Source organism: Podarcis raffonei, chromosome 10 (assembly GCF_027172205.1).
Source record: "Podarcis raffonei isolate rPodRaf1 chromosome 10, rPodRaf1.pri, whole genome shotgun sequence".
In the NCBI taxonomy this organism is placed as follows: Eukaryota; Metazoa; Chordata; class Lepidosauria; order Squamata; family Lacertidae; genus Podarcis; species Podarcis raffonei.
In genome coordinates this window covers 27,876,384-27,891,297 of record NC_070611.1, presented here as the reverse complement: position 1 = coordinate 27,891,297, position 14,914 = coordinate 27,876,384, and the positions used below count along the sequence as shown (strand labels likewise).

The following is a 14,914-nucleotide window of genomic DNA, read 5'->3' as shown; positions in this document are numbered from 1 at the left end:
ATTATTATTAGCTTTTTTTGTAGATGTTGGGAAATTAAGTGCAATTGTGAATGCTCAGTATATATTAAAACCAGTTGTGTGTGTGTGTTTTTAAAGGAAACTCCAGCTTTCCTTCACAAGGCAAGCATTTATATAGCAATGGGATATTTCATTTCATTTTTTATTTTATTTTTTACTATATAAAGATAATAATAAAGAATAAAGATTTTGTTACCCAAGTTGCAGAAAATGTTTTACGGGGGAAGCATACAATTGGAAATATGAGTTTTCAGACAAAACGTCAGTCATTCTAATGAGTACAAAAATACTTGCTATTTAGCATGTGGAAGGAGGGAAGGAGGGAAGTCAACCTCTCCCTTTTCCGTTCCCTTTCTCTCTCTCTTTTTAAAGCATGGATTATTTGATTTTGTTTGAAGAAAGGGTCTTGCCAAGATGACACCTTCTGCTTTTAAGTAATTTTACATTTTATACTAAGTAAAAAAAATAGAGAGAATAATCTATTGTCTGACCTGGCAGCAACGTGCCCATTAGCTAGAACAGAATGCATAACAACCATGTTACCATAGGGTCATTACTCTGGATTTTACAAAGCTGAACAATAGGAGGTAAATTGTGGGCTTTCCATCTCAGCTCTGTCTAGGAGGAGGGGCAGAAAGACAAATGCCCTTCTGGAAACACTGTGCATTATGTGGGGATGGACAGTGCCAACCCTCTCTGAGAGGAAATGTAGGACTTTGACATATACTTACACTACACACACACACACACACACACACACACACACACACAGTTAGGCACACATAATTACATTCCCAAAGAATGCTAAAGCAAAACCCATTGCAGGATTCAAAACCACATTCATACCTATGGAACCACAGAAGATTATACAGAAACCAAGGATGTGCTTGCTCTGAGGAAATCACCAAACCACTTTAAAATATTCCTGGGTTCAGAAAACAGTTTGAGGGGAAATGTGTGAGAATAAATCTGCTGCAAATATTTTCACCAATACATGCATTGTATGCACACTTGATCCTATTTTCTGTATTTTTGTACTGGAGGGTTGCATTGCAAAATTCAGAGATGTGCGAATTTCTTGGGATGGCTGTGTTTCAGCTTGCATGTTTGATTCAAACAGTGAAAATTAGGTGGGTTCGCCTTAAAAGGTGAACTGAATTGACTTTCTTCTTGATCCCTGCTCCCCACTAAGTGAGGTTAGGACTAGAGATGGGAAGGCCTGGAAAAAACCGGAAAAAATGGGGGGGGGGATCCATTTCCCTCCATTTTTTTCCAAAGTGCTTTGGGGGGGGAACCTGGGGTTTTCCCGGGGTTTTCCAGGCCTTCCCATCTCTAGTTAGGACTGAAGGTTTATTCAGGATGCAATCCTAAATATGTCTACTCTGACATAAGTCCGATTGAATTCCATAGGGCTTACTCCCAGGTAAGTGAGGATAAGGTCTTCAGCCTTACTTATTGTAAACATGGATGTTCTGCCTTTCATCAGCAGAGCTCGAGATGTCCAACAAACAAAATGAAAGCATTAAGCCCTAAGTCTTCCTAGGAAAAAAGGCCTTAAATATATATGGTAGAAAGTCATTGAGGAAGGGCACACAACCACGAAGGCCTCTCCTCACTGGTCCCAGTCAGATTTATCTCAAGGAATGTTGGGACATGCACTGAGGTGTATGATGTGTTACAACAGGGGCAGCCAACCTTGTACAATCCAGATGTTGTTGGACTCCCCTCAGCCCCAGCTAGCATGGCCAATGGAACAAAATATGGCCAGTGTGGTGTAATGAAATACAATCTGGGAGACCAGGGTTAGAGTCCCCACTTGGCCATGAAGCTCACTGGGTGACCTTGAGCCAGTCACTGTCTCTCAGCCTAATGTACGTCACAGGGAGGGAAAAATGATTTACACCGCCTTGAGCTTCTGGGAGGAAAATGTGATATGTAAATAGACTAAGTCTATAAGCAAATAAAAAGGGACACGGGTGGCGCTGTGGGTTAAACCACAGAGACTAGGATTTGCCGATCAGAAGGTCAGCGGTTCAAATCCACGTGACGGGGTGAGCTCCCATTGCTCGGTCCCTGCTCCTGTCAACCTAGCAGTTTGAAAGCACATCAAAGTGCAAGTAGATAAATAGGTACCGCTCCGGCGGGAAGGTAAATGGCATTTCCGTGTGCTGCTCTGGTTTGCCAGAAGCGGCTTAGTCATGCTGGCCACATGACCCAGAAGTTGTACGCCGGCTCCCTTGGCCTATAAAGCAAGATGAGCACTGCAACCCCAGAGTCAGTCACAACTGGACCTAATGGTCAGGGGTCCCTTTACCTTTACCTATAGGCAGGTAGGTAAATAAATAAATAAATAAATAAATAAATAAATAAATAAATAAATAAAACATCCATTTTATATTGTAGCATTGAACTATCTCATCCGATTTCCTCGAAAGGCAAATGTGGCAAAATTCCCTGGCCCATCACATTACTCAATTATGCCCATATCAACTGTTTTCTATCAAAACATTCTTGAAGAGAGCTCAGATCCAACCACAACTTTCAAACACTCATGGGAGCTGGACACAACAAGTTCTTATCTTGGTCCATCCATTTCCTTTTCACTTTGGGGAAGAAAACAACACACACTCCATCTGCAAGGCAATATGGAAAACGAGCATTCTGCCTGCCTCATAACTCGGGACTCTGCCAAGCTGTAAAGCTTAATCACAGAGAACTGCCCAGCCAAGACACCCACTTCCATATGCTGCAAGTTCTTAGCAGGTTACCCATGGTGATCGGATACATTTGTGGCATGCTGCTAGATGGTGTGTGTCTGCGTGGGGCAGGCAGATTATGAAGCAAAACCTGATATTTAGGGAAAGGGAAGTGACAAAATCGCAGAGGTTAGCTTTGCTTAGCAATGCAGGTCAGCTGGAATATATCACCCCAGTGCTGTCTTATGCTAACATTTAATTTAAACTACCCAGTTGCTGCATTTGATATTCCTCAATGGGCCAGTATGTATTATAAAATGACAAGTGTGATCCTACAACAAAATGTTGCAGGTCATCCCTGGCATGTAATAGGAATGCTTCACACAGGCAGGAAAAGAAAACTTGTACTGTTATTCAGGACTCAAAAAGGGGGTGAAGGGAGGAAGGTGGACATTTCACCCCCTATCCTTCTGAAACCTTCTTCTGATGTGCTGCATGTTAGTTTCTGTTCTTATCACTGTGCAGCTGCTTGGAGTCACAGGACTCTGTTTACATTCCAGAGACCTTCCAGACTGTGGGAAGTCTCACGGGAGGGGAGACGGGATGTGACGTTAGTGGTTTCCTGTTTCCTTTGTTCCTTTGTTCAGTTGCTCTCTGCTTTCATAGAGAGAGGATGTCTTTTTTGTCTGCGTAGTTTAGAAATAAAACTCTTTGCAATGTAGCCCAAACCTCTCATCTCTTTCCTGTGCTGGAAACTCTGCTGAATGGAACGTGCCTTAGAGCCTTATCAAAGGCTCAGGTCGTTAGTCGTCGGGAGGCGATTCCAAAGACTCGGGAGAAGAAAATGAGCTTCATCAGCTTGGCCAAGCAGAGATCCCGACGCTGCATGCCCACCCTGGTCTTCATAGTTATGCAGCACAGCCGAATGGTAGTTCTGTTGCCCTTTTTCATATCGCCACACAGGTGCATTTCTGATACAGTCACAGCCACACAGGAGCTCATTTCTTGTGAGCTCACCTGAGGCCTGGCTCCAGAGAATGACAAGGCTATGACATGGTAGGCCATGTCCAAGTGTACCCACTGTTTTGTCTCATCTTCTAGACCGTGTGGGATTATGCTGCGCATTTGGTAGGCAATATAGTATAGTTCTGTGTTGGGGATTCCTTCTACTGAGGAGGGGAGGGGAGGTGTAGGTATTTGGGGTTTATTCTTGGTTTTTTGTGTGTGAAGATAAGTGTATTCTTTTCCTGCCATTTGTGGAGTTGGGTTGGTGGAATCCAGATTGGAAGGGTTTGGAATAGGTAGGTTAATTTTGCAAGGGTGATCATTTTGATCGTGGCTATTTTTTCGGAGAGAGTGAAGTTAGTATTACTCAGGTCTTTGTTAATTTGTCACCATAGGGGTTTGTAATTGTGGTGGTATGGTTTGTTGAGGTTGTACTCCTAGGTATCTGAACTTGGTGCGGCAGAGTTTTATCTTTATGAGTCTGAAATCGATGGAGGGGATTGGAGCCTTAATACTTCTCTCATCATTCTTTATACCATCAAAAATTAAAAGCCCAAGACACTTCTGTAGGCTGTGATGGAACATTTTAGGACAAAGGGCTTTCAAACCAAAACATCAGTTACTGTTCAAATTGTACTATAATGGGCGTCCAGGAGTAAATGAAAATAAACTATACACAAAATGGTTAGCTTTTGAATGAGCAGCAGCAGAATGCAAATGGAAAAATGAAAGAATTCCGCCCCCTGAACTATTAATCTTCTAAATGGGTCATTTATGAGCAATGCAATATCTGAAACTTTTAAATATGCAATAAATAAATGGCTTGCCGCTTTCCTTCAGCAGGCTTGACGAAGGGATGTTGTCGTCAGATCAATAGTGAAGTGGCTCAAGCGCAAAGGGAAATTCTTGCTGCACAGGGAGGGGGTGGGCTTTTTAATGTCAGGGCAGAATCACTTGAATAGCTTTTCCACAGCCATCTCGCCATCCCTATGCCCACATAATCTCAGAACTAGCATCCTTGATTAACCCATGTATCTAGATTCTGCAGGGAAAGAGAGGAAAATATGACAATGGTATCCATATTATCCTGACTTCTCCACACCATCTGTCTTATTCCTTCTCTCTGACTCACTGGTATTTCATCTTAGGTGACCCATTAGTCCCTCAAAAGGAACATGTTTTCCACTCAGATCCTCCTGCCTCCCACTGTTTTGGTCACTGCCTGGGATAGGGTTATCTTTCAACATCTGGGAAACTTACAGCGATAGGGGTCATGTTTCATGCCTCACTTTGCTTCTCTTCCTACACGCAAGCTGTTCCCGTGTTTTCCGTTTTTATCTTTAGAAGTATCCTCTCCATAAAAGCACTTCTCCAAGCACCGCTCATGTCCCATCGAGCCTCCTTTTCACTGGCTTTTCGTACTGCGATTGTTGAGTCAAAATAGCCCTGGGTAAACTCATATTTTCTCTCTCATCACTCTGCTGCTTTGCCTCTGTACACAGGCATTTTCAAACTCCTGCTTCTGATGTTCTCTGACACTTCAACCTTGAAATCTTCTTCTCCCTTACTTCTTACTACCATTTTCATCTTGCTTCTGGGCAGAGGTTTGTCTACCATCATCTTCTTTCAACTAGTCCCCTGCCTCCAACTTCTGCCAGGTTTCACAGTATATTTGTGACAACCACCAAGCCAATTCCATTTATCTCCTCAGTCCCCATTCAAAGCTTTTCAATGTCAGCCATGCCACTGCCACGGCATGCTCCAATACTGGCTGTTCATCCATTGCATCTTGCAGACATATATTATTATACCATGATGTAATTCGAGAACAACTGTGCTCTCAAAATGGAGAGAGAAACGAGCAACCTTTCTTAAAACCACTGATACCTATTGGAAAGGGTATCTCAACACTGAGTTTGGTAAGTCTCTCATGCCAATTATACCTTAATAATTATGAGACAATTGTTCATTTAAAATGACAACAACACCCTGAGCTTTACGTAGTTGGGATCCTGGTCAAAATGCTATATTAAAAAATGCTGGAACACACTATAAGCACATTTTTGACAGCTGGAAGTGTTCACATTTCATTTGACAAAAATGTCTGGATGTGTATTTAGCATGTACAAAAGCACAATATCAGGCTAGTGGTTCCCCCACCCCCCCGGGGAATTTCAGTCAAAGTTAATGGACTTACAGCAGCCAGCGATTTGGCCCACTATGCACTTTGTAAGTTGCTCTAATAGCCTGGCGAAATTATAGTCTTCATGACTGACTAGGCGGCAAGTGTGGTCATGTCCCTGCTGTGCTTCCTGTCAATCTTTCAGCCTCTGCTAGGCTCCACTATGTTCTTTGGGGTGGCTCTGAGGTAAAGCTCAATACAATTTAGTCAACCATTTAAATTTTATTGACAGTTTTGACACACAGATCTCTCTGGGCCGCCTAGACTAGGAGACCAGCAGACCGCAAGGCGGCTCCAGAAGGGCTGATGAGATAGCGACACTCACAGGCACCTGGGGCCTATGAGGATTCTAACCTCAGGAGGGGCCTGTCTGTGAATGACAAAACGCAAAACGTAACAGGCAAGATGCTTACAGCACTGGTACATTTATCCTTGGCACATTGAAGCATGAAAGCACACACACCACACTGGTAAGCAACACTGACCCACCTGCCAGAAAGCCGGCACAGCAGCTCCATCTCACCCAATGAGCTTTTCTACCAAGCATGTGTGTAGGTATAATAATTAGGGGAAAGCTAAACAGCTAAGAATGTTTGGGAAGAAGAAAATTGGACTGCACCAACAATAACCTATAAGCCCACAGATGCCTCCTAGTTACAGGACTCGGTTTTCTCCATCTGAATGTTCAAAGAAGTGCTGTGCCAGTTTCAAAGCCTTGTTGCACAGTTCAATTCTATATCATCCCTGATGAAATGCAAACCCATTTTTATTTGCACAAGTGTAGGAGGGTAGCAATACATTTCATGATTTGCAGAGGTGGATTGCTGTAAAGCAAATGCACAAATAGCTTTTTAATGGAGATTTCAGAAGGTACTCGGGGAAACTTGCAAGGGAACTCGGCAGCCTTTCTATCAGTTTAAGTGTTTGAAATCCCCATTCTAAGCCGTGTAAAACAATAATAAAGAAAACTCAGCAAAGACAAGATTAGATTGCTCTGTTTCCAGACCGTTTTACCAAATGCAATATTCAAATGAATTTCAGTATGAATCCATTTACACTTGCCAACATCCATCTCAGTCATATTAAGTAATTTATGGAGGGTTTTCCCCCTTGGTACCTCTGTAAGAACAGATTGGGGGAGGGGGAAAACCCTGACTGCTTTTATTTTGGAGAAAAAGCAGTTGCTGAGTGCCAATATGGATTGCTGCTTCTGCCATATTTTTGCTGAAACTCAACTCCTACCTGCACCCAATGCTGTGTATTTGGAGACAAAAGGCAACCAGGAGAGAAAGATTATGGTGTGCTGTCCCAGTTAGGACTGGCATCACATTTTGAACCAGGGCACCATGGCTGTTTTTTCTGCAAATAAAAGCAGCCATCTTAAGCCTGCACATTTAGACATATCCCTCCCCTCCCCCATTTCCAGGAAAAGCAGGTAATTTTGTCTAAGCAACCAAGGGACCAAATTCAGTGCTGCTTCCTGCCATAGGCTAAGTTGCAAGAGGGTGGTATCATAATGAAATACAGTCACTCTTATCTCAGCATCGAAATTAAAAACCGAAACGAAACAGGATGGTGCACTTAGCTACAAGCACCATTTTCACACTTTCTATTTCCAGAAATATTCTCTCCTCCTCTCCCTGTAACAATTAAATTTTACCATTTGACATCTCCATATATTCTTTCTCTTTCCCAGGTCTCACCGAGCCGAGGCATAATTTAAGGATTACGCGAGCCTTTTGCTGTGTGTCCCTGCCATCTGCTGCTAATCCTTCCCTCTGGGGGATGCAGGGGGTTTTGTTTGATCATCTATTTAAGCCATTCAAGTTCTTCTGCTCAATTTGCATGGTCAATTGAATCCTTCTCTGATGATAACATCAGCCTTACTAGTCTAATGTTGGGCACAGGCCCCTTCCATACGCCCCATTTGTCACATTTGTTGAGGAGGCTGGTGAGCAAGAATATAAAAATACTTTCCAGGTAGAATTGAAGGGTTATACTTCTTTCAAGTAATATTTTAGGAAACAGGGGAAATCCCCACATCTGCCTACCCTGTTCTTTATAAAACGACTCCATGTTATAAAGCAGGGATAGGCGAAACCTTCCAGACATTGTTGGAAGCCATTAACTCCCATCAGTTCAACTTAGTGTGGCCAGCGGTGAGGGAGCTGGAGTCCACAGGATTTGGAGACCCCACAAGCTGTCCTCCACTGTTTCAGCATGCAGCCACAGCTTCCTGTGGCTATTATGGGGTGGGTGGGTGCTTTTTGCATATGTGCATATAGATATATAACATATGAATTGTTGCTGTTTGTGTGAGATAATGTGTTGTATGCATTTTAATAGAATAATGTCTTTATAATTTTGAAATGTAAGTCACTGGGAGATATTGATATCAAGGAGTATATTAATAATGCATCGTCGTACGTGGCCTCAGGATCATGTTTGCGTCTAAAGCAGATCACCGATGAACTAACGTGAGGCACAATAAATTCTGGGAACAATATGAGGCAGAAGAAAAGCATTTGGAAATGGAACGGTCGAAGTAGTCAGTGTAGCCTCCTGGTGATGTGATTTGCAGACACAGAAAAAGCAAATGTCAGTTGAAACATCAGTTGTGAAATGGCCCTAGCTTCCGAGAGAAATTGTAAAAAGCAAATTATACATCTGTTCTCAAATCCTCCACGCTGAAAACTATTATATTATTCCTTAAATTTGTATCCCACCCTTCATTAAATTTGTATATTGCTTTTCTTCATTGGCCTATACATACTTCACAACCCCCTGCCATCTTCCAGGAGCTACAGCAAGATGTTCTGCACCCGAATTAAGAATAACGTGCACCTTGACAGACCACTAATGTAGGGAGTTATTTACAGATATACAGAACTTGTGTTCTTTGACTCAGATGTGCTGGCCACTTCAGTTTCAGTTGATGCTGAAACCTGTTCACTTGTTTGACTACAACCGCTGAATGATTCACACAGGTTGACTAGTTGGCACAAGTGGCTTCCTGGTTGTAACCATGGGTCCTTTCCGTTTCCAGATATGCACTAACAAGGCAGCTAGGACACTGGCTACCCAGAGGAGCTCCCTGTAAGAAGAAATGCCAACAATGGAACAGGAATTCAGTCTGTCCTGGATGAGAAGAGATGCTAGACTACATGGGCCATTGGCCTGATCCAACAGGCGCTTCTTATGTTCTTACGATCCAGTGATGTTTAGTTTGTAATTTCCACAGAGTTTGGGAAACACTGTGTCAGTATATTGAACAGTTGGCTAAGCAGAAATCCCTCTGGAGATGGAGAAAGGAGAGAGAGAGAGAGAGAGAGAGAGAGAGAGAGAGAGAGAGAGAGAGAAACTGTATAAGAAATCCCCACCCCCAAGAACAGGTGTTTGCTGCTATGAATAGCACCTCACTACCCCTAATGAGGTCATTCGTTACATCCCTGCACAGCGATGCTTGCACCAGGCAACTTTAGTTATATATCTTATCCGTTTCATTTTTTCCATTTCACGCTTCACAGTTTAATTTCATTTCCACCTCTGAAGTACAGAGTTGTTAGCTGCACTGTACTTCAGATGCTGCTGCAAATTCAATTATATCTCAGAGGAAGAAAAACAATCAGAAAGATGGACTTTGATCGTAACCGGAATTGTCATGCCCAATTTCTTGACACAACAGTGACTCAGTGACGACGTCAGTCGGAGAGTTTGGGGCTTCCCCAACTGCAGTCCTGAGCCTGCATGGAATTCTCAGGAAATGGATAGCAATTTCATAGATAGATAGATGATAGATAGATAGATAGCTAGATAGATAGATAGATAGATAGATAGATAGATAGATAGATAGATAGATGATAGATAGATGATAGATAGATGATAGATAGATAGATAGATAGATAGATAGATAGATAGGTAGATAGGTAGGTGTGTGTGTGTGTGTGTGTGTGTGTGCGCGTGCTGCCCTATGAACATGGCAACTTGAAGCTGGTTGTAAAATAAATTGTTCCACTTGTCCTTTACTAAATGGTAAGAAAGGAATGGCATGCTGTATAAGAGGAGATCTTCCTCCATTTTTGACATGACTTGGCATGATACTATTATCATAGTAGTATCATGAGAGCCAGCGTGGTGTAGTGGTTAAGAGCGGTAGACTCGTAATCTGGTGAACCGGGTTTGCTTCCCCGCTCCTCCACATGCAGCTGCTGGGTGACCATGGGCTAGTCACACTTCTTTGAAGTCTCTCAGCCCCACTCACCTCACAGAGTGTTTGTTGTGGGGGAGGAAGGGAAAGGAGAATGTTAGCCGCTTTGAGAGTCCTTCGGGTAGTGATAAAGCGGTATATCAAATCCAAACTCTTCTTCTTCTTCATAGTAGCTATTGTCCTTCTGCTCATGATCCATTGGGTCCTACCATTAGGAACTCTAGGCCTCTGTCTCTCGGGACTCTTTCAGGCCACCCCTCAAACCCAGATCCTGCTCTCTTTCCCTGGGCCGCACAGCTCAGTGGCCCTGCACTGCACATTCTTTGAGTGCTTTAAAAAAAATTGTTTTTGCATTGCAATCATGCCTCTTGCTTGCCTGGATGGAGTGATGTGTGAGTTTAGAAACATCTGACTGGCTGGAATATTGCCTATCTGCACAAAAGACTGACATCCACTGTCTGGCTCCTGGAAGGTTCCCAATGAAGAAATATACCCTTGGGGCTGAAAAATGTTTTCTGTTCCCCACCTCACCCACTATGGAGGCCAAACTCAAAGCACATTCTAATCATGCATCCTCAAATTAACAGAACAGATTAATGAGTAAAGAAAATCTGGAATGGACAGAAGAGCCAGGGAAGGTACTGGCAATTATTGGATGAAGTTGTTGTTAAAGACGTAGTGTGATATAGTGGTTCGGGCAATGGTTTGTATCCAGTTGTGCCTCTGTTTGATCCGGCAGAAGCTTCTGCAATTGACAGAGAGGGGTGATTATTGCAAATCCCCCCACTTTCCTGTAGTCCCCCTAACCACCTCCCACTCTGTCCCTAAAGGACCCATAACCATTAAACAGATTAAGCAGAAGGCAGGGAGCATCGGGAGGGACAGGCCCTTCTTTTTCTACTAACAGTAGCCTCTGGTGGATCACATAGCACAGAAGAACACAATTAGATAAAATACAATGGGTCTGCAGTTAAGAAGTCGGGTCCAAATTTCTGCTCTGCCATGAAGCTCTCTCAGTGACCTTGAGCCAGTCAACATATTTCAGCTTAACCCATCTTGTATATACTAGTTAGGAGATCAACCCATATGTGATGCTACTTTGATGCCCTTGGATGCAGGCTGTATAACACAATTATAAGAAGAAAAAGGAAATGACAGAGAAAAGTGAAAAATTTTAGGTTTCAGTGATATACGGCCCGTGATTGCACCTTGAAACATACAAAGAATCTGTTATAGTTGGTTTAATGTGATTATTTGGCATTCCATTAGTTTGCAGGTTTGTTTCTTTGTACTGCAGAAACTCCAATGGATACAAGAAGGGGGTACGGTAAACAAATGCATTAAAAATTATACATTTCAAGTTCAAATATCAACTCAGGCCTCAGGTCTGCTTTCAAATGAAGAATCAAATGCAAAATCTATTACAATATGGTACCTGACTTGAAGACAGAGGTACTGAAAACAAAATCAATGTGCACATTCAGAACATCATTGTTCATTTCATGTTCAAACCCCTTCTCCATCCATATTTCTTTTCCAGGAGGATTCACTGAATATGCACACCAGCTTTGGTCCTGATATATCTGTCTTTGAGGGAGAGACCACATTACAAACAAACAGAAACTTACAAATGAAAACAGGGTTGAGAAGCCTGTTGTCTTCCAGATGTCTTCTCATTATCCCTAGCCAGTGACTTCATTTAGACATGGCCCTAGAATAATGCCAAATAAGCCACCTGATTCCTTTACTATAGATTCCCCAATCAATTTCTTTCTAGCAATAAATGAACAAAACAAAAAGGATAAACACAAATCAACGTGCATTCAGCTGTTAAACACACAATGTGAGCCTTGGCTCTTTCGTGTAAATACAGATGTGCTTTGAACATCTGCCTGGGAAATTTCTGTTTATATTTCATGTGTTATTCCAAAAAAAAAGTGCAATTCAAGAATGCCATTATCATGGCTTTGCTTCATTTTATACCACAGACATCTGAAGAGTTAACTTGCTTCAGAAACTTTGACAAAATGCCCTGCAATAAACGAAACCTATTGCAGCAACAAAGGTTCTTAATTGTCTCCTGTGTAGCGTCACCTTGATTGGAGGACATCACAGAATATAAAGCACCACCTCAATAGATCTTCATTACTGCGGTTACCACCCACAAAATTGTTGACAAGCCACTGGAAAGTGAGGCCTGGCACCAGTAAACTGCTAAAATGGTTTGCTAGAGAGCGACAGGAGGTTGGAGGGCTAAGAGGCCAGACAGATAAGGTTGCGGAGATTAATGAGCCAAAGTTTCATGAACACCTTTCTTCAAAGACATCTATGCACTCATGGTAACCTTCATTCAAAAACACATACAATCCTTCGATCAGATTTAACTCCATTTTACTACCTGACTATGCAACTTACAGACACCTTCTTTCTCCACATAGAGATTTGCCCTATTACTGAAGGTAAATAAAAGCACAAAGGTTTGGATTCCAAACTAAGTGAATGGAAGGAAGTGAAAGGAAAGTGTTCCACTCCTTCTTTTCCCCATGTGCCCTCTGAAAAACCTCTCCAAGGGGGTTGGGGCCCTCTTGAACAGGGGGTAGTGTCATGGGACTTCTAAAGGACAGGTACATTGTCCCAAATCATTCTTCTGTTCAATTATCTTGGTCTCTGAGCCTATATCAGCACAGATCCAGTAAATACTCCCCAGAGACAAATTTCTTTAAAAGAAATGTGTAAATAAGAAATGAGAAATGCATCATTTGTAAAAGTGAAGCCAAACATCCAGGAAATTACTATTTCATAAGAATGCAGTCATACCTTGGGTTACAGCCGCTTCAGGTTGCGTTTTTTGTGGGTTGCGGACCGCCGAAACCCAGAAGTACCGGAATGGGTTACTTCCGGGTTCGGTGGTCGCGCATGCGCAGAAGCGCCGAATCGCAACCCGTGCATGTGCAGATGGGTTAGAAAAAAGACAGAGGCTCAGTTTGAGGACAGTCTGGGACCTCCATACACACTGTCCAGACTTGTGCCCCATGGAGGTCACTTCAACACTTGTTAACACAGCAGTTCGACTTCACTCTCAGAGGTGCACTCCATTGTCTGTTGACAGGTGCCAACAGAAACTGGGTTCTGGATTAGGTTAATTAGCTATAATGATTATGTAGTGCTGTTTGTCGCAGACTTTTTATTAGCTGTTTCCTAATCACCAGCGTGGGTACACTGCCTGTTGCACTTTGGTTGAAAACTGAGCTTCCTGAAAGACAACCATGATCAAACAATGTCTGTTAACCACTAAATCATGCAATATCTTTCTTCCAAAAAAAAAAAAAATTAGCACAGAGAGGACAAGATAGGAAAAGACCACGCTCATAGTCAGCTGAATGATAAATGGTTTTCTGGAAACTCTGAGGTGCCAACATCCATCCCTGCAGCAACTCTGTTCCTCTTCTTCTAAATCAGTCCCAGGCGATGATTTGTTGTGTGCTTGTTTTTCATGGTCACCAAATCAAAATACTGTAATTTGTTTTGGACACTCTGCTTTAGACCACAGCATCTGAAAGCAAATGTATCCTTGATCCTGTCCCCCCCCCTCCACAGTTTTGATTTGCTCCAGATAGATAGAAGATAAATGAGGAAAATTTAGATGATTTCCCTGCAGACATGGAAAACAACAAATCTGGTACTGCTTGCTTTTAATTCTTACATCATTCCTGTCAAGGGTGCTTCCTGGTCAAAGAAATGCACACAGGAGAGAACTCTTTATTCTGAAAGATAACAAAGTGGCATCTGCAGCTCTGGAGTCTTATGCACAGCAATCTAATGTACAGGCAGCTATTCAAAGGTCCACATTCTATGGAGCAGTTGCAGCACCTGGGAACCACTCCCCCTCCACCAGTTAATCCACCTTAGCCTGATGGGCTGTGTGCATGTAGTCAGAGACTACACCTGCATGGAAGCTTCCGCTCTATCCAGTTCAGTTCTCTCTTGGTTCTGGGAGACAGTGGTCCAGGAGAGGGTGGGAAAGCACCAAGCCCTTCTCTTCCCTTGCCTGGCCTGCCTCTTTCTCCAGCTCTGAAGATTCCCCCTCTTTGATTCTAGCCTGCTGGCTGGTGCAGTTTGCCACAGACCCCTGCCCCCCTCCCAAATCAGACTCCAGCTCCACTTCCTCTCATCAGCGTCTGGCCAGTACCTGACAATTCATTTACCCCCCCCCAAAAAAAGACCAGCATTTAGGTAACCATAAAGGTAAAGGACCCCTGGATGGTTAAGTCCAGTCAAAGGCGACTATGGGGTTGCGCCGTTCATCTCGCTTCCAGGCCAAGGGAAATGGTGTTTGTCCACAGACAGCTTTCCGGGTCATGTGGCCAGCATGACTAAACCACTTCAGGCACAACAGAAACCAGAGCGCACGGAAACACCGTTTACCTTCCCGCCGCAGTGGTACCTATTTATCTATATGCACTGGTGTGCTTTCGAACTGCTTGGTTGGCAGGAGCTGGGACAGAGCAACGGGAGCTCATCCTGTCACAGGGATTTGAACCGCCAACCTTCTGATTGGCAAACCCAAGGGGCTCAGTGGTTTAGACCACAGTGCCACCCGCGTCCATTTATGTGAATAATGTCTATCACAAAGCCCAAGGATTGCTAGATCAACATTCCAGCATTGGTTTTTCCTCCTTGATCATCTTTTGCAATCATATGGCTTGCAAGCTAAGTGGTTGATGTGCATGTTTGGCCTGTTCAGAGAATCGTTTTCTAAAAGTTTGGATCAGGGCTGGGAAACCTGCAGATATTTTAGGACCATCA

At 43.1% G+C, this 14,914-nt stretch overlaps 1 protein-coding gene across 3 annotated transcripts in view; it reads right to left on the bottom strand.

Moving 5' to 3' along the window:
- TMEM117 (transmembrane protein 117) overlaps positions 1-14,914 on the bottom strand; it is a 214,614-nt gene that overhangs the window by 111,716 nt on the left and 87,984 nt on the right. The window lies entirely within an intron of this gene.